The 26962-nt window shown below is 40.1% G+C and overlaps 1 pseudogene; it reads left to right on the top strand.

Moving 5' to 3' along the window:
* The first annotated feature begins 306 nt into the window (after positions 1–306).
* LOC125022781 overlaps positions 307–26962 on the top strand; it is a 32369-nt pseudogene continuing 5713 nt past the window's right edge.

Below are 26962 nucleotides of genomic sequence, written 5' to 3' on the forward strand. Positions count from 1 at the left end.
AGCTTTGAAGACTTCCACGTTGTGTTCATCTTTGACGGTCTGGATGAGTGTCGACTTCCTCTGGACTTCCACAAGACTGAGATCCTGACTGATGTTACAGAGTCCACCTCAGTGGATGTGCTGCTGACAAACCTCATCAGGGGGAAACTGCTTCCCTCTGCTCGCCTCTGGATAACCACACGACCTGCAGCAGCCAATCAGATCCCTCCTGAGTGTGTTGACATGGTGACAGAGGTCAGAGGGTTCACTGACCCCCAGAAGGAGGAGTACTTCAGGAAGAGGTTCAGAGATGAGGAGCAGGCCAGCAGGATCATCTCCCACATCAAGACATCACGAAGCCTCCACATCATGTGTCACATCCCAGTCTTCTGCTGGATCACTGCTACAGTTCTGGAGGATGTGTTGAAAACCAGAGAGGGAGGAGAGCTGCCCAAGACCCTGACTGAGATGTACATCCACTTCCTGGTGGTTCAGGCCAAAGTCAAGAAGGTCAAGTATGATGGAGGAGCTGAGACAGATCCACACTGGAGTCCAGAGAGCAGGAAGATGATTGAGACTCTGGGAAAACTGGCTTTTGATCAGCTGCAGAAAGGAAACCTGATCTTCTATGAATCAGACCTGACAGAGTGTGGCATCGATATCAGAGCAGCCTCAGTGTACTCAGGAGTGTTCACACAGATCTTTAAAGAGGAGAGAGGCCTGTACCAGGACAAGGTGTTCTGCTTCGTCCATCTGAGCGTTCAGGAGTTTCTGGCTGCTCTTCATGTCCATCTGACCTTCATCAACTCTGGTGTCAACCTGATGGAAGAACAACAAACTACATCTCTGAAGTCTAAAGTCTTTAGAAACAAACCTAAACTACCACGTCTCCATCAAGTGCTGTGGATAAGGCCTTACAGAGTCCAAATGGACACCTGGACTTGTTCCCTTCCGCTTCCTCCTCGGTCTTTCACTGCAGACCAATCAGACTCTCCTACGAGGCCTGCTGACACAGACAGGAAGTACCTCACAGACCAATCAGGAAACAGTCCAGTACATCAAGAAGAAGATCAGTGAGAATGTGTCTGCAGAGAGAAGCATCAATCTGTTCCACTGTCTGAATGAAATGAATGATGTTTCTCTAGTGGAGGAGATCCAAAGTCCCTGAGATCAGGAAGTCTCTCCACAGATAAACTGTCTCCTGCTCAGTGGTCAGCTCTGGTCTTCATCTTACTGTCATCAGGAGAAGATCTGGATGAGTTTGACCTGAAGAAATATACTCTGCTTCAGAGGAGGCTCTTCTGAGGCTGCTGCCAGTGGTCAAAGCCTCCAACAAAGCTCTGTAGGTGGATTTAGGAGCTATCTGAAACATGATTCATTTAGTAAATGACAAATAAAACATTTGATGTTGATTCTTCTTCAGGCTGAGCAGTTGTAACCTCTCAGAGAGAAGCTGTTAAGCTCTGTCCTCAGTTCTCAGCTCCCAGTCCTCCAGTCTGAGAGAGCTGGACCTGAGTAACAACAACCTGCAGGATTCAGGAGTGAAGCTGCTGTCTGCTGGACTGGAGAGTCCTCACTGTAAACTGGAAACTCTCAGGTCAGGATACAGCTGCTTGTTGATCAGTTAAATCCTGATTTAGGTTCATGTTGGTGCACAGGTTCAACATGTGGAGGATTTTCCTTCTTCTTCTTGAGTTTCTGATACGTTTCTATCTCCAGTCTGTCAGGTTGTCTGATCACAGAGGAAGGATGTTCTTCTCTGGCCTCAGCTCTGAGCTCCAACCCCTCCCATCTGAGAGAGCTGGACCTGAGCTACAACCATCCAGGAGACAAGGGAGTGAAGCTGCTGTCTGCTGGACTGGAGGATCCACTCTGGAGACTGGACACTCTCAGGTTGGTATGAACCTTGTAATTCATATGTTCACATTCATGTTGCATCTAAATTGTCTAAAGACTGAGAGGAGGAACAAGATAATACAAACATCTGATGAAGCATCAACATGATACCAACAAGAGAACAAGATATATGTGATGGATGTTACATGAGATGTTGTTTAAGCAATGTTGTTCAAGCGTGTGCTTAAACGTCATTTGAGGATGACGGTGATGCGTTCAGGACCGAGGCGCTTGCGCGATTATACAACAATTACCAACAAAATAAAGTGTATAATTAAATATATATTCATGCTGATCGACATTTTGTGTCAAGTTTTAAAGTTTTTTGCGAGTGTTGTTCCTGTTTAAAGGGAAATAAATGGGCCTGACTAATACCTGGAAACAATGAGAGACAGGAGTAGACTCCTATGTTTAATGGAACAGTTTACTACTCCAGCAAGTAGCCCGAGCCTTAGTAACGACCTAGCAACGGAGAAACTTTCTAGTCCCGTCAAAGTTTATGGAGATGGTGGAGTTGCCCAAACTGAATAAATAGCGCACATATAAACACTAAACTGCTTGGTTAGTTTAGTCTTGTATGACTAACATGTCTGCTGTAAAATCTGTGTTTCCATAGACAGACTGGCCTCCTAGTTTCACATTTATTTTGAAGCCTGCGCCATATCAGGGACTCACTGGAACAGCTGATGATCCCAACATTTCCAGTAACTCCACAGAGTTGTAAAGTCCAAAAGTCAAAATGTATTGGACAAAGATCGATGGAATAATATCCAACATGAACATCATGTTTCTATCTCAGGGAATATTCCTCTTCAGTCCATATTAGTCCACCTTTAGCCTGTAGAAATATTTTTCTCTGTGCTCACTGAACTGTTTGATCTCCGACGTGAGGAACAAATGAGTTACACCTGGATTAACAAGGCGGTCTAACAGAAGATTTATCAAAGAAAGCTGAAGTTGTAAACTCAGATGTATGACTTCATTGAAGTTGACTTCCAGTGGACTTATTCCTATTTATTTACATGTTATAGATTTTCAGGACGTGACAATGTGGAGAATGCGGAGTTATATTTTTAGTGATGAGTCAGCCGTGCTGTAACACTGATTTGAGCACGTCCTAAATGTCTCATTGACCAATCAGATTGCTTGGTCGGAACTACTTGTTGTATAATATTGAATAAAGTGGAGCTGCCAATAGAGGAAACCATTGAAAATAATTACTGTAGAAACATTTGTTGGTAAACAGTGACCTCATAAAGTTTCTCTTATGAGGATAAACAGCAGCATAGGGACATTCAACTCTTAGTGACAGTTGTTCCATCACAGGTGAATTAGCTGCATAAATGTTTGAATAATAGAATCATAGGCAGGTTGGAGGATGAAGCATTCAGATAGGAGTGGATAACTGCAGGTCATGAAGACTGGGCAGGTTGATGAGACCAGGACCATAGATGAGTTGTATGGAGCTCCACAGGTCAGAAACATGAAGAAGATGTGAGGGGATATGGCCCTGGTGCATCATGGGAAGTCCCCCAGCAGCCTAGACCTATAGCAACATAACTACAGGATGGTTGTGGGTCACCTGAAGATAGACAGTCTCTGAGGAGTTGAGGACTAAACACAATAACTTTGGTTTGTCTGAGTTTACAAGTAGAAAACTACAAGTTATCCAAGACTTTATTCATTCAAGTCACGCTTGGAGTTTGACCAACTGATCTGTTTCCTCTGGCCTCATGGATCATTTAGCTGGGTTTCATTGTTGAAGTGAAGTTCTCACATTCTTCATTTGAGAATCAGAACAATGTTTTAATCGACCCGTTCTCATTCCCAAGGCGTAATATACCAACGATTTGTCAGGCCCCTAGACGTCTGATACTGACGTAAAAGGTTCCCTTCCACGTCTGTATGAGATGCTCTGGATTCTCAATTGACTTCAATGTAAACCCGCTCTCAGCGTTAAGAGACGCTTAGAGCAGATGCTTCAGTCCTCCATTCACTACAATAATAACCCCTTTGCGGAGAAATATGACGCGGCGATTTTTAGGATTTATTCTACTGAGATCGTCAACATTTCTCAACTTAAACACATCAAAATATCCCTGATAATTCAACAATAAAATAGCCTCATGTTATGGCTTCTCACTTTGAATCTTTTCTCCTTCGATTCTGAGAAGTAAGATCCATTTGAAACGTTGCAACATAGCAACATAACTACAGGATGGTTGTGGGTCTGAAGATAGAGAGTCTCTGAGGAGCAAGATCCATTTGAAACGTTGCTGAACACGGTATGTCATTGAACACACCCTTTTTCGGCGGGATAAAGCTGCCACGTAAAAATTATAAAAACATGCCAAAAATAGCACTAACCCTGAAGAAGAATTCAGGAACTACATTTTTTTTTCCAAGTCACAATACACAACATAGATATTTGTAGTTCTGATGTATTCCTCTCTATTATGTAAAATTGTGACTGTGATCTTAGCAAACTTTTCATGGGCTTTGGGGCCTGGGGAGCACAACAATATGATCAGATTTCATCTTTGTCATTGGTAAGAAGGTGAAATCAGGATTTTTCAAGGTTTCAACACTAGTCAATAGCGCCACCTATTAGTTTGCCCTCAGGTATCATAGTAGAGGTCAATAATTTGCCAAAACCGTTGACCCTGTGTCTGTAGCATGTTTTGTTGTTGAACAGTAAGTCTTCAAATGTGTCTCAGGTACAACGTTCAAAGGGCACACCTGAGTAGCAGGACCCGCCCACAACTCTCATACTGACATATGTTACTCCCCAGGTCAAGGCCTTTGAAACAATGTCATCACTGTTGTCCTACGACAAAGTTTAATTTTCATCTGGCTCTCAGCCATGACCGTCTCAGGTTTACATCCAAAGACGTCTTTCTGGCCAAGCTGGATGAAAATCAAACATATCTTAGGGGATATTTAGTGATCAAATTTATTCAGGATATTAAATTCTGTCTTATACATTGTCATACTTATAAATTAGGACCATTTCACAGCTAATTTGCCCCATAAAACCAATCACAGGTCATATTTACCATTAACCATTTAAATAATATGATCATTAAAAAACTCTTTAACCCCTCCCCCTGTCTTAAAGGATTATCTTTGATGATGAAGATTATAGGGGTTAACTGTATCAGGATTACGCCCTTCCAATGGCATGACAACTGTCAAATCGAGTGCCATTTTATCTCCATTGAGACCACAGCAGAAAGACAAAATGTCTCTTAGCCACTGGCTCAGGGTCATGAAGGCAATGAAGGTCACATGCTTTCCTTTTTCACACTTATTTTATTTGATCAAACAGATGCACAACCAAAACATGCAGCCATACAAACAATGGTAGATAACCAGAAACTGGAGCATCAAAAATGACAATTTCTGAATATATTCAAAATATAGACAAAACTTTGGGGATTCTATGAATGAACAGCCTGTGGTGCTGTCCATGCATTTATAGTTGGTTATAAAATATAGTTACAGTATACATTTTATGTTATAGTAGTATGGATACAGTCCATTTGTTGAATTAACTTCACACTGTTGTAGTGAGGTTGGCATTTTCGTTATGCACAGAAATACATGAGGATCACTTAGATTTTTCATGTGAACCACAGAACCTTCAAATATTTCCAGTTTAACAGTTAATGTCATATAGAAATCTGTACAAACCATGATAATGGCTTCATCCCTGATGGATGTCACGCTGTGGTTCTTGTTACGGCCACTGGTCTTTTCTGAGGTTCACCCTGTGCCTCATTCTACACAATTAACAAGAAAAAACTGCAACACTTAAAATACAGTCCATGATTAAAGCAAAGATTATTAAACATCTGAAGTTAATTTCACAGAAATTGTATGTATACACAGTCATATCTATCTATCTATCTATCTATCTATCTATCTATACATACACACACACACACACACACACGCATATATATATATATATATATATATATATATATATATATATATGCACACATTGACTCCCCACAATAAATTAGACAAGAGTGTTCCCTCTGTAACAACTGTTTCCCCTCTTTTAAAAATAATAATGTTACCTCCATATGCTGAAGAAGTTCGTTGGCCCCTGAAGCTTTTCCTCCAACTCAAGATCCTCTGAATCACTCATTATTCAAATTAAAGAGGAAAAACATTTTGACAGAACTCAGTGACACAAACAAAACACATAACAAAAGCAATGACATGACATAACAACACTGATAATAACAATAATGAGGCTATTTGGCTATTTAGCAACATACAACTCCTTTAATGTTTGTAATAGATTTAATCCATCATGGTGGATTAAATAGCTAATGCTGCAGTAGCCACGTGTAGTCGTTACTATACTCTATTTAGCAAGCATGCTGAAGGACACAGTGGCCATTTTTAACAAAGCATTATGTACGTTAAATCTGTTCCCTTTCAGACCCTGAATCAGTCTGGAAAACACTATGTGATTGCAGAGCGTTTCATACAGAGGTGGAACTGTACCTTTTGCGTCAGTATCAGACGTCCAGAGGTGTGAGAAATCGTCGGTGGTCGAGGATTGTGGGTAGTGTAGGCTTTCCACTATCCAAAACACGAATAAAAGTTTTATTTCTCAGAATCGAAAGAGGAAAAATTAAAAGTGAAGGTCACAACATGAAGCTACTTTACTGTTGAATTGGCAGTGATACTCGGATGTGTTTGTGTTGAGAAATGTTGACGATCTCATTAAAAGAAATGCTTAAAATAGTGAGAAAAACACTTCTGGGCAGAGTGTCCTCGATTCTCCAATCAGATTGAAGCTCGTAGCCTCATATTTATTGTAGTGAATGGAGGCTGGAGCATCTGCTCTAAGCGTCTCTTAACGCAGAGAGAACAACTGAGAACCCAGAGCGTCTCATACAGACGTGGAAGGGAACCTTTTACATCAGTATCAGACGTCTAGGGGCGTGACAAATCGTCGCTATATTACGCCTTGGGAATGAGAACGGATTGGTTTTAATACAATAGAATCAAATAATTTCAGGTGAACAGACAATTTTTATCCTTTTTAACATCACAGAGATTTTGTCAGAATTAATTTTGTAAATCTCTGGAAGTGTTTTACTAGTTGTAGATGGTGACTCTGAAAAAGGAATGTTGACATGAGACATATTTAATGTTAAGATCAATATTCTGTTGTGATTTCTCATTGAGATGAAGAAAGTATCTATCAGTCTCTCTATTCTAAAATATGAACCTTGAATGTTTCAGGCTGAGCAGCTGTAACCTCTCAGAGAGAAGCTGTGAAGCTCTGTCCTCAGTTCTCAGCTCCCAGTCCTCCAGTCTGAGAGAGCTGGACCTGAGTAACAACAACCTGCAGGATTCAGGAGTGAAGCTGCTGTCTGCTGGACTGGAGAGTCCTCACTGTAAACTGGAAACTCTCAGGTCAGGATACAGCTGCTTGTTGATCAGTTTAAATCCTGATTTAGGTTCATGTTGGTGCACAAGTTCAACATGTGGAGGATTTTCCTCTTCTTCTTGAGTTTCTGATATGTTTCTATCTCCAGTCTGTCATTTTGTCTGATCACGGAGGAAGGATGTTCTTCTCTGGCCTCAGCTCTGAGCTCCAACCCCTCCCATCTGAGAGAGCTGGACCTGAGCTACAACCATCCAGGAGACAAGGGAGTGAAGCTGCTGTCTGCTGGACTGGAGGATCCACTCTGGAGACTGGACACTCTCAGGTATGGACACACAACAGGAGCTCACACAGTGTAGGTTTGTCCATCGTCTTCTTTCTGTGGAGCTACTGAGGTCCTCAGAGGATGAACCCTCCTCCATTAACAGGTTTAACACTTTTAGTTTGTAGTGAAATATACAAAAACTGTCTACTGATGGATTGATGTAAAACTATAAACAGATATCAGAGTTTAGATTAATCTTCTGTCACCTCAGTGATTCATTGAATTCTATATTCCTCCATCATTGGACCAATCAGTGCGTTTACATGCAGAGCTTAATCAAGCTATGCTGAAAATTCCACTTTCTGACTACAGTCCTTGTCCCAGTTTACACACTATCCCTCAGACGGTTCTTCTAGCGCAGGCATGTCAAACATAAATGACCCGGATTAAATGAGCCGGATTAAATGACCCAACGGACCCGGTCCGTTGGGTCATTTAATCCGGCCCGGCATAAATTTCTGAGTATGTCAAAAAAAGAAGCGAGTCTCTAGCTAATTTCTATTAAAAGTTGTGATTTTTAAAAAAAAAATACAAACCAAATGCTCCCTCCGGCCGCTAGAGGGCAGTAAATGTGTAAAAGCGCTCACGTCAAGTATGCGGCACTGACACGAGTTAGTCACAGGAAATAAACATTCGCAACGTGAACGTAAAAATAAACCGGCAATCTTGCTTCACCATTCACCACTACTAAACAAGTTATCGGTCAACACACCCTTCCCAAAATGGCACTGTCAAAAAAAAAGAAGAGTGGACACGGAGTGCAGAGTTTTCCAGGAGAAATGGACCGAGAAGTATTTATTCACAGAAGTGAATGCAAAGCCAGTGTGCTTGGTATGTAATCAGCAAGTTGCAGTGTTCAAAGAGTTTAATATTCGGCGCCACTCATCATAAAGACAAGTATGTCATATTAAAGACAATTAATATTGTGCAGTATATTCTCAGCTTCAGTAGGCCCAGCCTAGTAGTTTGATCTGATGTAGTCTGATCCTATTGCCCATGCACTGCTATAACTTTTTTATTTATTTATTTTATTTTATTTTCTATTTCTTTTTTTCATTTATTTCAGAGCAGTATGACAATTAAGGTGAAAATATATTTTTATAGCTCCCACTTGAGTTTGTTTAGTGTGGTGAGTTGGTTCAGGTGTAAAACTGCATTCACTCAACTGTTAAAATAAACCAGTTGTGAACACATTCACGGCCAAACATGAAAAATCATTTTTTTCCCATTGTTTTTGAATAAATGTGTTGTGCTTAGAAAAGATCCCTTGTCATCCGTGATTATAATATGTAGGGTAGGCTACAAATGTAGGCTGAATGATAAAGCATAGTACTTTCTTTCTTTCTTTCTTTCTTTCTTTCTTGCTTGATGTTGAACATCAGTTAGGTCTCATGTTGGATGAAAATCATTGTTTGTGTGTTTGTTCCTCCAGGAGGGACCATGGTGGAGAGCAGAGGTTAAAACCTGATGTGAGGAAGTGTAAGTTTGACTAATGATGACAAACTGTCAGTTTAAAATCAAAGCTGATAGTTGTGGTATTTATTCATTTAATGATCACTGACAAGAGAATCCTGATCTAAAGTATCACCATTAAACTTTCTATGAATGAACAACAGATCAGTAAGTAAAGAAAGAATAAATCCATCAGATGTGTCACATGATAAACTGCAGCTGTGTTGTGTCTTTTCCTCTCCATCAGATTTCTGTGAACTTGAAGTCGACACAAACTCAGTCGGTAGAAGCCTCAAACTATCTGACAACAACAGGAAGGTGACACATGTGAACGAGAAGCAGCCATATCCTGATCATCTAGACAGATTTATCTGGCCTCAGCTGCTGTGTAGAAATGTTGTGACTGGTCGATGTTACTGGGAGGTTGAGTGGAGAGGAGGGGTTCATATATCAGTGAGTTACAGAGGAATCAGAAGGAAAGGAGACAGAGATGACTGTGTGTTTTGGATATAATGATCAGTCCTGGAGTCTGAGCTGCTCTGATCGTCATGGTTACTGTGTCCATCACAATAACAGATCAACATTCATCTCCTCGTCCTCTGTCTCTCACAGAGTCTCAGTGTATGTGGACTGTCCTGCTGGAACTCTGTCCTTCTACAGAGTCTCCTCTAAGAAACTGATCCACCTCCACACCTTCAACACCACATTCACTCAACCTCCTCTCCCCTGGATTTACAGTCTGGTTTCCTGGTTCCTCAGTGTCTCTGTGTTCTCTGTAGGAAGGAAGGAGAGTCTTTAAAGTGACAGCAGCTTCAACTCTGCTTTAAATGTTGATGGTGGATTCTCTCTGGTTCACAGATGAATCACTGACTGTGGTTTCATGTCAGAATATGTTTTATCTTAGAAGTAGTGAAATAATCTCCTAACATGTGGATTTTGATGCTAACGTCTATCTGGATAATCCTGGACTGATGGAAGTGAATATTATTTGTTAAGCTGTGTTTTACTGTGTGCTGTGTCTCCTGTGTCTGAATGGACATGAGACATTAATGAACTCTGGTCTCTACTCCACCTTTATATCAATCAATGTTCATCATCGTTATTAATCAACCTTTGGTTTATAATTATTAATCTTAATGAAACTCAGTTCAGTCTAAACCAATAAATAATCAGATATAAAAGGATCAACAGACTTCATCAACATCTCATCACTTATTAAAACTTCATTGAATCAACTTTAATCTCCTTACAAAACATTAAAACTGTTCAAACTTAAAGCTCTTAAATAATTTAAACACATCACTGTTTGCTGCACATGAGACATAGAAATCACATCTTCTCTTCTCCCAAACAAAGGAGTGGATTTGGAGAAACAAACAGAGACAGAGGAGATTTAAAGTGAAATGTGATGAGAACAAACATCAAACATCTGTCACAGCCACAGATTTAAACTCCAACCTTTCCTCCATCAACATGACGCCCTCCTCTGGAGCTCTACAACCTTTCTCCTTCCTCTCTCAGCCCTGAACACTGTGAGGATCCTCTAATGTCCTAGAACGGAGTCACATCAACAGACTGAACCTTAGAATCTGATCTCCATGAAGACTGAAGACAAATAAATAGTAAATTATTCTTGTTCTCTGTCCCTCCATCATTTTCCACGTCTTCAAACAGCCTCAGTCTTTTTTTATTTGTCCTGCTGCGATTTGGTTCCGCTCCGTCATCTTTTCATCGTTTCTGACCTTCTCTCCTCTTTTAGATCCACTTTTTTTTGTTTTCATGGATGAAAAGCAAAAGAAAGAAAGAACTAAAGAAAGGTGGAGTTCTGTCTTTTTATTTTCTTCATGTAAAGATGTTTAGTTCATGGATTATTCTGCAGATTATCATTATTTTATTCCTCTGTCTGTCTTTTGTGAGGTGAAGCGTTTCCTCTTAGAGTCAGCTGGAGCAGATAAAAACCTCAAAGACAAAAAAATAAATCATTTTGTTTGTTACACTTATTTAAGTGTTTGTGCATGTGAGAACATATTCCTTGTACATACTCACATACTTGGCCAATAAACCTGATTCTGATACTGTTTGTGTTTAAAACAGACAGTTTCTGGATGACGTCTCGTTAAATGTGCAACATAAAAAACCAACAAGTCCAGTTCAGAGTGGATCTGGTCCAGATCATTGACTTAATATAAATATGGAGCAGCTCCTCTAAAGTGAAGCTGAAGCCAATATGGCTCCCCCTGGTGGCTGGAGGCTGCAGTACAGATAATAAGCCCCACCCCTTCCATGTTAGTGGGCGGGACTTTGTCAAATAATTTTAGGTAGTTAATATGATGTTGATACGTTTGTTTTTGGTTCGTCATTTGATGCTATAGAAACAGGATGTGACATAATGGTGACCACCAGTTACCATGCCAACCGCTCCATATAGAGGTTCCATGGGACGGTGATAGTGGTAAAGACTATTTTTGATGATAAATTCAGTTTATAATCCAACATTTCTTGTAGCTGGTGGAGGTAGAGCAGAGCGTAGCATTAATTAAACCAAAACATCAGTGAGTCTGGTAGTGTGGGCGGGGCATCAATATCGTGGCTCCGCCCTCAGATCATACTGATCCTATGGAGGAGACCAGATGTGATAAAAGAACATTGTAACATTTCCTAATTTAACCGAGCAAAAAACTAATGAAATGAGTTTAAAGATTATAATTTACTCTTACATACGACCTGTAATGGATTAAATGTAACTCAGGTGACAGAATTACACTGAGAGCCACCAAGTGCTTGTTTAGGGTGGAGGTCGGGGTGGATGGTGGGCCAACAAAACACTTCATGTCTGGAACCAAAAGATCAGACTTAGTTCTACATTAAATCTCTCCTGAATCTCCTGAATTGGACCAGAGACCAGGGACACAGAGACCAGGGATTCTGAAGTCCTGAAAACAAACAGTGAAATTCTGGAAGGAACAGGTAGACGTCCATTAAAAGAACAATAAATCCAGAAGGTCAGGGTTAAAGATCAGTACTTGTTCTTGGTTCAGTTCTGCAGTGGAGTCACCAGGAGGCTGTCAAGCGTGGATGGTTGGGCCACCAAGCTCTAGACTTTAACACCACACATCCTTTAATTCAGTTTTAACGACAAAATCACTCCGGATACGTTTCTACTAATGTCAATAGATTCAAATATTTAATCACTATTAATTCATCACAAATCACACATGTACCAATAACCTACACCACTTTATGACCAACTGATTTCCAAATGTCACATAACTTACAGTAATATAGTTGAAAGAAGTTGGCTAAAGAGACATAGATTATATTTTATTAATTATTACTATATTTATATTAATATTTAAATAGTGTCTAGAACATAATAGAAAGGAAGTTGTCATTTTTTTCTAGTTTGGCTGAAAGGTTTCTAACTCTAAAGTTGAACTTGTTGTTTATACATTTATTAATTTCTGCTTCTTTGTTTCTTTTGTTTCTTCTTAGTTTGGGTGTGTTACTACATCTTGTTTGAATAACCTTTATTGAAGCGTCACTAGACAAACTGTTGGGATTTAAGACGGGTAGTTCAAGATCACTTCATTGATCCCTGCAGGTAATTATTTTGTCCAAGGAGTCACAAGATAAGAAAAAAGACGTACATGAAAAAGACATAGATATAAGAATAAAATACAATAAGAATGAGGTAGAAGTAATATTTACAAAGAACATGTACAGTCCAATTTACATGAAATTTACAGTAAATAACACATTTAGCCAAAGTGTCTTGTGTCCATTAGTGTGAGTTGATGCAGCTTTAAAGGCTAACCCTGCTAGCATGCTAACAACTGAAGCTCTAGCTCTAAGTGATGCTCAACGTCTCATGAGCTGGAGTCACTACTACTGAACCACATTAACTCTGGATACGTTATTTAATTCAACCTGTGAGCTCTGATCAACGTTTACACCCAGGAGCTCAGAAGAAGTAGTAGAGCCTCCTCAGAGATGATGATGATGATGATGAGGAGGAGGAGGAGGAGGAGGTTTGAATTTCTATGAAGCTGAGAGACGGACGTCTTTGTGGAATAAACGAGTTGAGTGTTCAGACCTCAGAGGAGCAGGAATCCTGACGCCTTCTCTCTTCTTCATCGTCTGCAGGGAATCAAACCGTCCTCCATCACTGAGGCCTTTAATTAACTCGGTAATTGGTGTTTAAATGTTTGTTGCTTAAACGCAACAAACATTTAAACAACTCTAGATCTGCAGAATCCTCCTCAGGACGTAGGTTCAGGTTTAAGACAGTGACATCATCTTCATTCATTCTTTCTTCGCCATATTATCCAATCCATATTATTTCGTTTGTTTTATTTTACACATCATTTAAAATATAAATACAATTTACAAACAGGATCTGTATCTTATAAACAGGGATCCAGATACATCAGAACAACAATGCAATAAATTATGAAACACACTAACCTAACTCTAAATGGATCAGTAATTCAGTAATCAGTAATTCTATAGGTAATTCTATGGATATAGACAGTATAGAATTTAAACACAATAGCAACATGAGGCACAGGTACATGAGCCAAAATACCTCACGTAGACGAGGATGTAGACTCTTTTACCTTTAACGGTCGCACTAAGACAGTTCATCTGAAACTTCTTCATCTCCTCTAAGAAAAGAAGGACCTTAAAAACTGTGTCTGGTGTTCACAGTCGCTCCACGTCCCTCATCGATCCTCAGGTTGAAGTCGAGCGGCTCCAAACACCAGACACAGTTTTTAAGTTCCTCTGAACCTGCAGTGATTTTTCTGGAGGCCGATCAGAGAAGAATTACACGTCTCTTTCTCCTTTTCAGCCACAAACACTTCAACACCTTTTGTCGACCAAACGGTCGCGGCAGCGTGTTAGAGGATTCACAGCCGGCCATCGACGGAGAGAAGCTGCTCCATGCTCGGCTGCTGCTAATTGTTCTCGGTCCGCATCGATCTCAGGACTATTGACGGGGAAGTTTGTGTTGAAATGGAGAAAGAAAGAGGAGCGAGTGAAAAGAGGAGGAGAAACAAAGGACAGATGGAGTCGTTGGGAGGAGGAGGGAAGAGTTTCTGCTGCAGTTTGATCATGATAAATGTTTAGAAAAGAAAACAAAGAACTTTAACCTGGACTAAATCAAATCTGATTGTTAATTATTATTATTTGAAGATGGATTAAAAACGTAAAGTTCTGATGTGTTTCAAACATGTTTCATAACTGATGTGAACGTTCATGATGACAGTTCAGAAGCTGCCTGAGAATCTGCATGTTTTTAAGTTTCCTTGAAGTCTCTCAGAGTTCGGTGGAATGAATCATCACTGACTCCAGTTTCATTACAAACAGGAGCTGCTCAGAGATAATTCAGCTTCTGTTAACGGGACCAGTTTTGAGTTAAATGTGAAGAAATCTGAGATGATTGACAGGAGAGACTTCTGTTTGTCATTCAACAAACACACCATCAATGCATATATTAAATTAAATTCTGTTACCTTGGTTAAATAAATATAGAGTTTATATCTGATGATTTGATCCGTTTTAATTTAAATCCAGTTTGCAGAATATTGAATATGTAGGTTTGATTCTTCAATACATTAACTTTGTCTTTTTGTCCTGTCGCTGTAAGAACTGAATCTCTGATCTCATCTTCTGTACTCTGAGGTCTGATGATACTCTGATTATAATTATATCGCTCTGGGTTTTACTCTATGCCTCTTTCTCTTCTCTAACTCCTCATATCATGATCATCATCGTGAACATTTCATCGATGAAGCTCCAACGAGCCGAAACGTGAAGAAGCTTCTGTTGCTGCGTCAGACGTGATGAATGTCAGTGACATCACAGCCAATAAACTCTCTGAGAGCTGAGTGAACATGGATGGAAATAAAACAACAAACAACGAATTCATGTTCTGGTCCACAGGTTGGTCTCTAGTGGAGTCTAAATGTCTCCACCTTTAAATATGATCAGTAGATCAATTCAGCTTCAAAGACTTTTAAGTAAAACGAAGTCCTTCCTCCCTGCACATGATTTTGAGAAGATAATTCACACTCATTTAGACGACTGTGGCTCTCTGTCCGTTGGTCTGGACCAGTCATTAGTACGCCACCTGCAGGCTGAGACCACATCACCCCGGTACCGGCCTCCCTGCACTGCCTTCCAGTCCATTTTAAGATTCATTTTAAACTCTTACCATGAGTTTGTAAGAGTCTTACCTGTCAGATCTACAGACCAGATACTGGACCTTCCTGGATCCAGGTCCTAGGTCCAGACTCAACCGAGGCGATGGAGCCTTTTCGATACCAGACTGCTGGATTTTGGACCAAAGTCAATGGATTTATTCTGCAAACATAGTTTTACTTTGTTTTAGTCCATGTTTTTATCGCCTATATTAGCTCATATGTATTAGCTTTATGTTAATTGATTTATTTCTATTGTTCAGCACATTGGTTCAACTGAGGCTGTTTTTAAATGTGTGTTAGAAATAAACTAAAAAAAGCTAACTTACACATGAACCTGTATAATATTCACCTAAACCTGCTAACTTTGGCCTAAACATCGTTAGTCTAAACCAGCTGCTGTTTGCCTGTCATGGTGGTGGAGCTGCTGGTTGGTTTCCTTCAGGGAAACTGTTCAGACCAGTTTCACCTTGGTACCACCCACCTCTTCATCAATATTCATGATCACGTTCAGGTGAGAGTCTCAGGTGAAGCTGCTCGGTTGCTTCTCATCGGCTCATAAAGTGGGAGCAGTCGGAGGAAGCCTCAGCGAAGAAGGAGTCAATTTATTTCACCTGGAACGTGCAGAAAAAGCCGGGGGCCATGTTTTATCAGAGCGAGGAGAAGACGCTCAGGGAACTGACTTAGAGTCGCTGCTCGTAAATTAGGAGCTGGAGGAGACAGAGGAAGACTGGGCCGGTAATGAAGTGAGGAGGAGGAGGAGGATGTTTGCCCACTCGTTCCTTGTTAACCTCCAGCAGCACATAATTCAGGCCTCTGGTATCGACACAGACGACGCTGCATCACATCAGCTGGGGCTGATTAGCTCGCCACCTGCAGGCCGACTGGAGGATGAGCTGCCCGTTAATGAGCCGTCACCTGGATCGATTAGATTCCGCTCCTGGAGGAACCTCGACCTGAGAGACCTGAAGGTGAAACTTTTAACTCCATCTTTACATTTATTCGTTCATTTATTTTCCCTCCACTTATCCAAGCTCCAGATGTTTCCTCTTTAGTTCTAGCATCAATGTCTGTGACACGGATTTAATAAGAAGCTTCTAAAATGTCACCAGATTTATTTCATCCAGTGCTCTCAAATCATTTTTCTCCAAGATCTTGTTCTGATGGGCCCATGAATCCTGGTGTTGTCATCGTGGAACATGGAAGAAAAGCTCCATGGATGGAATAAGCTGCTCATTCAGTGTATTCAGGTAGTCAGCTGACCTCATTCTTTGGCACGATGTTGCTGAACCTGGATCTGAACAACTGCAGCAACCCCACATCACAGCACTGCCCTCTTCCTGAATCATCTGTCCTCAGAGACGCCATCAGCGTGGATTGGATGTCTGCCACAATCCTGGAATAGATACACTCTGGGGAGCAGAGCTTTAACATCCACTACCGACCTGATAGTCGCCTCCTCTCAGCTGCTCCCACTCTGATGGCAGCCACACAGAAGAACTGGCATCAGAGTCCAGGTGATAAAAGATCAGTGGAATAAAGTCTAATACGTGATGTGTCCTGGAACAACAGAGCTGCAGTGCAGTTGGTGAAGGTGTGAGAACATAATGACCTGCAGACACAAGGGATTGTGGTAGAGGGATTGTGTTTATGTCTCAGAGCCAGCACCAGTTTCTGAGCCAAACAAAACCTCGTCCACAGTTTTCCATCGTTCTGATCGTTTTTCTGCTTCTCATTGGTTTAAACTGTGTTTAGTCACTTTATTTAAACATGCGGTAGAGACGTGTCCGGCTCTAAGAACTTTGTTTTAATGGCCAGTCACATGTGAGCACTTATAATCATATAATCATATCATATACCATCTACCACATACCATATATGAAAGCAGAGTAGGGAACAGATGTTGTGTCTGACGCAGTAAAGGTTCTTTAATAGTCATGGAGGACTAGACATAGTAGACACTCTAGTCCGAGTCATTTATACTTCATCAGTCTGGTTCACTCTGTAACAACTCCACCCAGCCACTAGGCGGCGCTACATCTTTTTTTTTTCTTTTTTACCAGTTGAGCTCATTTTTGTTTCTGCTTCCTGCTTCATTTTCAATAATGGAGACTGAAACTTTTGTTGAAAATTCAGCTCTAGTTCCATTTAAATATTAAAACCGAGACACACTGCTTCCAAGAGGACCAATCACAGCTCTGGTTACATTAAACACTAAAGAGGACCAATCACAGCTCTGATTACATTAAAAAACTAAAGAGGACCAATCACAGCTCTAGTTCCATTTAAACACTAAAGAGGACCAATCACAGCTGTAGTTACATTTAAACACTAAAGAGGACCAATCACAGCTCTGGTTCTCTGTGTTGCCATGAAGCGTAGCTACATTTCTGGAGAAGGGGACGTCAGTTATGACGTTAGGGTCTGCGTTAACATCATTTTGTTTGCACTGGCAGCAGGGGCGCCATAAAAATACCCTAAAATAACGGAAAATTACTTTCTCGTAAAAATACAGTTATTTTCCATAATTAAAATACAGTTTGTACTTGTAATTTTAAGATTTTGCCGTATTTTCAGGTTGTTTTAACGTTTAATTAGAAATATTTTCACATTTTAAAACAATTAAATCACCTAGAAATATGGTAAATAAAATGTTATATTACGAACAATAATGCTTAAATTTACAGAAAATAGCTGTTATTAATTTAAATCAATTAATTGGTTTAAATGACATTATTTTATGGGAAGAATTGTATAATAATTTATATTTGATGTAATACAACAGTATGACACAAAATAATGTGATTAATCTTTCAAAACACGTCAAAAAACTGTTGCAAAACTAGATATTTGTTAGATTTCAAGAATTTAATGTTAATTTTAGAAAACATCAAATGGATAAATTGTTTTACGTTGTTTTTTAAAAGTTTAATTACAAACATTTTACATTTTAAAATAATGAAATTACCATAAAGACGGCAAATTAATATTGTAATATGAATAAAAATGCTTAAAGTTACAGAAATGTGCTTCTTAGTTGTTTTAAATGGCATTATTTTATTTAAAAAGGCTGTAGGCCAATTAGATTAGACATAATATAACAGTATATAACAATAATTTGATCTTTTTTAAAACATGAGAACATGAGAAAAAATGAGACCAAGCTGAACAAGAACAGCTACAATTTCCCATTCTCCGTATTTTATTAAACTGTAGCAGGTAGCCATTATTACAGCAATATCCAAAAATCTATTCAATTAAAATGACTGGTTCTGAAACAAAAAAAAAAAATTTAAAAAAAATCAACTGAACTGGTAATGAAAGAAAAAAGTAAACAAATAAATAAATATAAAAAAAAAATAGTTGAGTTACCAATTTACATACAAGTCACCATACATCCACAACACTGATTAGAAACTTGGTGAAACGTCACTGTAAATGAATCCATACTCTATACCAGGGGTCGGCAACCCTCAACACTCAAAGAGCCATTTGGAAAAAAACACTGGGAGCCACAAAACCCCTTTGACATGAAGATAAAATGAAGATAACTCTGCATATATTGTTTTCACCTCTATGCTAGGCCCATAGTGTGTTGCATTAATGAAATGAAATAACTGCTGCAGAGAAAACGAAGCATACATAACAAGGATTTATCCATGGTCGGCTTACCTGGGGTCCAAAAGTTCAATAAATAGCGAGCTGGACCTGGCGGCGGGTGTCGTACGTCGGCAGTTGTGGCGTATATTTTGTGCAACAAAAAGTTAAATACATTTTTATTTAATGTTAAAAGATCACCATTTAGATTTATATTTAAAAAACTATCGCACTAAAATAAAAATACATTTGAATTAAATACTCGAAAGCAACTAGTAAATGAGCTGCAATGCACTGTGGGAGTTCAGTGTTTTTTGGTTGATGTTACAACCCTGAGTGTGGTGTGGCATTCAGTGTCATTCAGTTGTTGTGTAACTCTCGCTCGTTCACTGATGAGTGACTAGTTGCCGCTATTCTGAAGCAGTTAGTTAGCGTGAAAAAGTGAACGGCTTTGATCAGCATCCTTGCTCCGCACCGCTCGCTGCAGAGAGCTGCAACAGAGGAACGAAAGAGCCGCAGGTTGCCGACCCCTGCTCTATACAGTTGACGAGGTGTGGTGTCCATACTTGAACTACTTGTTGATTGTAGTGAAGTTGCTGTTTCTGAGCTGTAACCACCTGCAGAGAAGACAGAAAAACATTAGCGGTTATTAAATAATAACAGCTAATAACAGTTTAAGAGGCAGGACCAGGATAAAGGTGCAAGAAGATACAGCCTTTTCCAACACCACAGCAGTCACACGAGTCCCACTATAGATGACACTGTTGCTTTGGGACAGACAAGCTTGCAAGATCTCAACACACTACAAAGAAAATACACACCAGGCTGACTATACATGGGAACTAAATGAACAACATATTGTTGTTGGGGGAACTATTGCTACTGCTGGATACAAAAGTCATTTTTTTCTGTACATTGTGATAAAGTATCCTGTGTTCATCCCATAATCCCATTCCATCATTAGTTGTGTGTCATTTGCTACCGAATCAGAATCTAGAGAAGATAGACCCAACTGATGATACTGATTTATAAGCACACTGTCAATTCACTGCTGCTGATTGTACTATATTACAGTAAGTTACAGGTAGATTATGTTATTTTTCAGCCCATCTAACCCAAAAGAGTAATTGTGTGCAACAGATGCATGTACTCACCAGAGAGGGGCATCTGGTCAGACTGTGTTACTGGACTTGTACTGGTACTGGCTCTGCTCAACTGTTGGTTGCTCTGGCTGCTTGGAGGACTGTCCAAGACATGTTGTTGGTCTTATTAAAGGACAGATAGTAGTAATATTTAAACACAGACATCACATAGCTCAATCTGGGTATATTATTACCTAACATAATTATATCCTCAGTAGCCATTGATATATTTTAAACTGTTCCTTTCTCAATATAATGCAGTACACCACCACTAAGACCTACTATGAAATCAATGATGAACAAGGTGTAAATTTATAATAATCACCTTTTTCAAAACATCAACAAAAATGTAGAGAAGATTCTTTAAGTATAATTCGTAGTAGAACTGCTGTATTGGACTCCATTGATTAGTACAGGTGGACCTAATAAGTAGATTTTGACTATGCATATTTTTTAATGTGAAAGTTTATTCTGTACAAATTGAAACACATACTTGTCTTTTTGAGCAGTGACAGACGTTTCCTGGCTTCAACTGCTCTGAGGACAGAAAGGAGGTCACTCTCCTGCAGGTAGCTCAGGTCCTCAACTCCTAAACATTGCAGATGCTCCAGCAAAGGCTCAGGGTCTCTCAGTTTAGGCACTGATTTGATGAAAGACAGAAGCGGACTCTCTGCATCCATGACTAGGAGGACTAGAAGGGATGAAAAATACTGTTACTGTCAGATTTTACTCTTTCAAACTCCAGATGACTGGGTCAACAATGCTATGCTTAAGTGAAATTACTCTTGTCCCACAAAGCTTGTACACAGGCAAATGGTAATTATCTAGTTTCTGCTCAGGCTTCCAACATTTCATGCTTGTTTCACTTCATACAATGCAAATGCTGGCACATAGGACACATCATGAGGTGTAACACAGTATACATGCTGGTCCTGCATCACAAGCATGAGCTGAATCTGTCTGAATTCAAGTGCCTCACCTTGGTTTAAAAATCAGAAACACCCTTTTTGTACTGAGTGCCTTTCCGCTGCATCTCGGTAGCTGCTCAAAATTGGGTTCTTTGACTAAGGTTTCTCCTACTGCTGAGCACACTGCTTCACTGTACAGTTTCAGCATGGAAAGGAGTGAGTTGTTAAACACAAGTTTATGCCATGAAATCAACTCTCACAACTTATCTGCAGAGAGAAAGAAAAAAAATGATGACTCATGAAATTTGCCAAAATCAAAATAAATGCTATTGGTTGTGAAAAGTGGACCTAAACTGTGTTAGCAGATCTCCCCTCAATAAACTACAAGATGTTCGTGCTTATCCTTTACATATTTTTCAGTATTGTTTTGAATTTCATGTTGACCACTAACACCAAAATTAAAATTTGAAAAACCTTGAAAAAGACAGAGTAGTCGCTCCTCCTATATTTGTGAGAGGCAAGAGGAAGATGAAAATATTAGTTTTAAGAAAAAGTAACTGGTTGAAATAAACCATTACCAAATCTCAGTATCATTTATAAAACATTTGTTCTCTCTTCTTTGGAAGAAAATCCACTTAAAATGTCTTATTAGCGACACCTGCAAGTGGAGGAGTAGGAGCAGTCTGTGTGGAAAAAAGACTTTGACATTTTGACACGTACATTAAATCCAGCTTCCTATCCTGGCCAGAAAAACATGCATTTCAAGACACGCAGTCAAGGTTATGGCCAACAAATTAGTGAAAATGTAGAAGAGGGTTAATAATCGATTACTGTTCATTGTTGCAGCTCTAAACAAATGTTGTTCCTCTTTCCTCTCCGCCTGTGTCAGTCAGTTCACAAAAGTAAACGTAATGACTCACTGTTAAGTGCTAAGCTAACGTTAGTGTAAATAAAATAAAAAGTGTTTGGTCTGGCTGACTACTAACACTCATAGATATATATCTATGACTAACACTGGCAGACGCCACGTGAAGACGCCGCCGCCGGCCATACTTTTGTCATCATAGTTAGCTAACATTTCAATTGACGACATGCTAGCGGATTGGTTTTGTCGACTCAGTAAAGTCAGAGGCATGGTGGTAAATAAAGCTAATACCACTAAGCTTCAGTTTGATACTTGCCTTCTGCCTTCGTCCTTCCTCCAGCCTCGACATTAGCTGCTGTTTGCTCTAAGTTTCTGTGACCAAACGGGAACAGACGCTTGGTGGTTGTTGACCTTGTTAAACGTAACGTCAAAGACGGATGTTCAGTGTCCCAACAGCCAATGGCATGTCTTCTTCTTCTTCTTCTTCTTCTCTTCTTCTTCTTCTTCTTCTACTCCTCCAACCGTTTCTGTCGACCAATCCAAACGGGACCTGCGCTTTTCAAAGCACGCACTCCAATGACATGTCGTGTTCACGTTTGTGTTTGTGCAGGGAGACGTTGGAGCGGTAAAATGTCTCCTGATTACACGTGTTTTGTTTAAGACGAAAAAAAAAAAAAGTAATTCAAGACGTTGTGATTTACATTGGGTTTTATATATATATACACATACTAACCTACAATGTTAAATAGTTATTTTACTATTAATTTTTTCAGTAATTTTAATTGTTTTTTTTAAGTTTTACGTTTTTTTTTAAATTTACAGTTTATTCCATTAAATAAAAGACAAATGTTTGTAAAATTACAATACATTTGTGAACATATTTTAACAATAAATATCTGTATTTCTAATGTTTTTTTTGTAAAAGAACAGAATATTATTATTATTATTATTTATAACAGAACATGTTTTCATGGATTTTTAAATTTTACATGTAAAATCACAGTCTTTTTCGTTGATTGTCCAGATTGTTTTTGTATATTTAAAATACAAAAATAATCTGTCCAAATAAACAGTAAAATTCCGTTATATTACAATTTTTACAGTGTACTTTTCTTGTCAACAAGGCACCAAAGGTTTGGTGCAGCCTGATAGGCTTTGAGGTAGAGGTCATTTTGCAGCGTTATGATTCAGTTTCCACCTGTCCAGCATCCAACCTGAACGTTGCACTTAGTTGCTCAGAAATGCAACTTGTGTCCACGTTTATGAAAGGATTGGAAATGAACGACACACATGGCTCAAGCTGCTCAAGGTCACAAAACCTTTTCTCAAACTCTTGCCAAAGTCTGTTTATGACATGAGAGTACTTTTCTGCAACTTTGTCAAAAGTCTCAGACTCCGAAGCATTGTCTTTCAGCACCATCTGCACAGAGGGGAAGTGCAGCACCTTTTTTCTCTGTAAATGCACAGAGAAAATGTTCATCTGGGCTTTAAATGCATTTTAAAAAAAAAACTTATCATGTCAGCAACAGTCTTACCTTTGCCCTGCAGCTCACAGTTCAAATGGTTCAGTTTCCCAGTAATGTCCGTTAAAAATGCAAGTGTCCACTCAGTGTCCTCCAGCAGCGAGGTGTCTTCGCCTTTGGATTGCATGAACTCTTTGATTTCAGCCAAAAGTGACAAAAAACGAAGCAAAATTCGTCCCCTGCTTAGCCATCGGATTTCCGTATGTAGTAGCAGGTCACCATATTCAGCTGACAGCTCCTCCAATAGCACCTTGAATGTTCTGTGCTGTTTAGCTCTGGAGCGGATGTTGTTTATGATCTTCACAACGGGAGTCATCACGTGTCCAAAGCCTTTGCACATAACGTCTGCTGGTGAATGATGCAGTGGTAATGCATAAAGTTTGGGAACTCTGTGTCACCTTTACAGTGCGCGATGAATGCTGTATGTCGGCCGATCACAGCAGGAGTGCCGTCAGTAGTCACTGATATCAGTTTTTCCATTCCACCCTTTTCTCCGCGAAAAAAACTCCTTCACCGCGTTATAGATGTCAATTCCCCTCTAGTTGTATTTAGGGGCAGCAGTGTCAGAAGATCTTCTTTTGTGGAGAAACCATCAAACACCATAAAACCGGATAAAGACGAGCAGCTGCGCTGTACTGCTGCTGTCCACGGACTCGTCACACTGGATGCTGAACCACCTGCACTTCGCCAGATCCCGGTCCAGCTGATCGACCAAGTTCCCGGACATATCCGACACTCTTCTAACCATTGCAGATGCAGAAAACGGATTGAAGCAAATTCCTCAGTTGCTAGAAAGGAGAATAAACATATTATGTTTGTTCAGGAGGGAGATAAGGCCAGATCAGCGAGGTGCAGGCATAATGTAGGGCAGCTAAGTGTGGGCGGAGCCTGGGAGCTGAGGACCGACCTAGATGGCCGGCTGATGATTCCATAACAGATAGCCGTGACCCTCAAAAGACCGGACGTGCTGTTGTGGTCTGAGAAAGAAAGGATAGTGTATTTTGTGGAACTAACTGTCCTGTGGGAAGACAGAGTTGAAGAGGCGAATGAGCACAAGAGAGATAGATATGCGGAGTTGGCATCAGAAGCGGAACAGCGAGGCTGGAGCGCCCGTGTGCGCCCACTGGAGGTCGGCTGCCGTGGATTGTTTTGCGAAATCTGCCATTGCTCTCCTGTGTGAGTTGGGCATTCGCAGAAAAGAACAGAGGGTTGCTATAAAGAATATCTCCCTGGCAGCGGAGCAAGCGAGCCAGTGGTTGTGGCTATGGAGGAAGCATGCTAACTGGGAAGCATGCTAAAGGTAAGGCTAGCTATGTACTGTGAATAGGTAGCAGTTGTAGTAAGATTAATCTAACTGGTCAGTTGAAAGGCACATGGTGGCGTGGTGGCTGCATTAAGGGGGTGACTCCAATTTCTTTCCTACTGCTGGTGGCTAGGCTAATTAGCTGGTGTTTTCCAGTGTTTTACTTCGGTGGCTAAGCTAATTACCTAGTGTCTGGTCAGAGCTGGTTCAGACCTTCATGGGGCCCTAGGCAAAATTCTGCTAAGTGGCCCTCTTAACTGAACCCCACAATGTTCAGCAGTCACACCTGACACCCAGTGCTTCCACTCCCCCCACCCCACCCCTTAAATATATTGCACTAGTGTAACCACCTGTTGGTCTAACTCCAAATAAATACAGACCAAATCAAACCAAACTAAATGTGTAACAAATTACTCACCATCAAAAATGTCCCTTTCTGCACTTTCTGGATGCAAAATCATCCTGTCCTATCTGGTTGTGTCCCTCCACTGGCTGACTGGCTGGACTCTGTGCTGCTTGTTAGAAACTTAAGCATAGCACCTGTAAAATATAGATAAGGCTACTATTAATTCAGCTCCATCAAATTGGCTGCACTTGTTTTACCTTCACATACTGTACTTAAAATGTAAGTGATTTAGATTATTATTTAACCTGATCAGCATGTCCCAGCGTAGAAATACAGAAGCCATTGTTTTATCACTGGACGCTGAGAAAGCCTTTGATAAAGTTAACTGGGCTTTCCTCTTTGCCACCCTTCAAAATTTCGGCTTTGGAGAGTCATTTATCCACTGGGTTGCTGCACTGTATAATTCACCTAAGGCCACAGTCACCACCAATGGTTTCACATCACAAAGCTTCACCTTACAGAGGGGAACCAGACAAGGATGCCCCCTGTCTCCCCTACTGTTTGCTATATTTATTGAACCGCTCGCATCAGCAATACGTCAGAACTCCAGTATCCAGGGTATCCACTCATCCATCTCTGAACACAAGATCAATCTATATGCTGACGATGTTTTACTTTACTTGCAACAACCTCAGAGATCATTACAGGAAGCTTATAATTGTATTTCAAAATTTTCAGCCCTCTCTGACTACTCAATCAACTGGTCCAAATCAACAATACTACCAATAACGGACAAAGCATGGGATCCTGCAGACCATAAACCCCAACTACCCTTTTCCATAGGAAATATCAAATACTTGGGCATAAACATCTCACCTAAATTGTCAGTTAGTGCAATTGAACTTTGATCCACTTCTGGATAAAATCTGTGATGACCTGAAGCGCTGGACCAATCTTCCTATCTCTCTGATGGGACGCATAGCAACAGTTAAAATGAAAATTTTGCCACAAATTAATTACTTATTTTCCATGATCCCCTTCAAACCCACAGCAAAATGGTTCCAGAACCTAGATTCTGCAGTCACCAAATTTTACTCCAAAAACAAACAGACAAAAATTAGCCTCACCACCCTTCAAAAAAATAAATCAGAAGGAGGACTTGATGCACCGAACTTTACAATCTACTACCTGGCAAATCAGCTACAATACATCACCAAATGGATAAACCCAGAGGCAGATTACAATTCGTGGTTAGAAATAGAACAGGCCGACTGCCTCAACATATGCATTTCGGACCTGCCCTTCATTACAATCACCCTTAAGCGTCATAACTGCTTCCAAAACCCCATTATTGCTGCCACCCTGTCGGCTTGGTGGAAGAGTCTAGAGACCACAGGATCCCTGCTGGAACCCTGTGGGTTCTCCCCAATTTGGCACAACCCTGACTTTGTGAATAACAAAGTCCCTCTTCACCTTAGCACTTGGAAGCATAAAGGAATAACCCAATTCCATCACCTCTTCCAGGGGAACTTACTTATGAATCACAGAGATTTATTTGATACGTTTGAAATAAGAAATGGAAACTTCCTCCAATACCTACAGGTGACCAAGACAATCAGAAAGAAAATCCCAGTGCTCCAGAACTGCATACAGCCACCACAATTCGTCACCAACATTAAAAAACTCACACCGAAAAAGAAGAAAACCCTCTCTTTAATATATAAGCTGCTATCAACCACACATTTAATACATGTACCAATATCAAAATGGGAAGCCGATCTTTCCCTGTCTACAGACTTTGATTTCTGGATTCAGATCTGCCAAAATATATTTAAAATGACCAAAAACTCGAATTTACAGCTGATCCAGTTTAAAGTACTCCACAGATCACACACAACTCAATACAAGATGCATAGAATGGGCTTCTCCCAATCCGACAAATGTACGCAATGCACCCCAAAACTATCAGATTCTTATTTCCACGCTCTCTGGCTCTGTTCTCCGGTACAGCAC

Source organism: Mugil cephalus, chromosome 16 (assembly GCF_022458985.1).
Source record: "Mugil cephalus isolate CIBA_MC_2020 chromosome 16, CIBA_Mcephalus_1.1, whole genome shotgun sequence".
Lineage (NCBI taxonomy): Eukaryota > Metazoa > Chordata > Actinopteri > Mugiliformes > Mugilidae > Mugil > Mugil cephalus.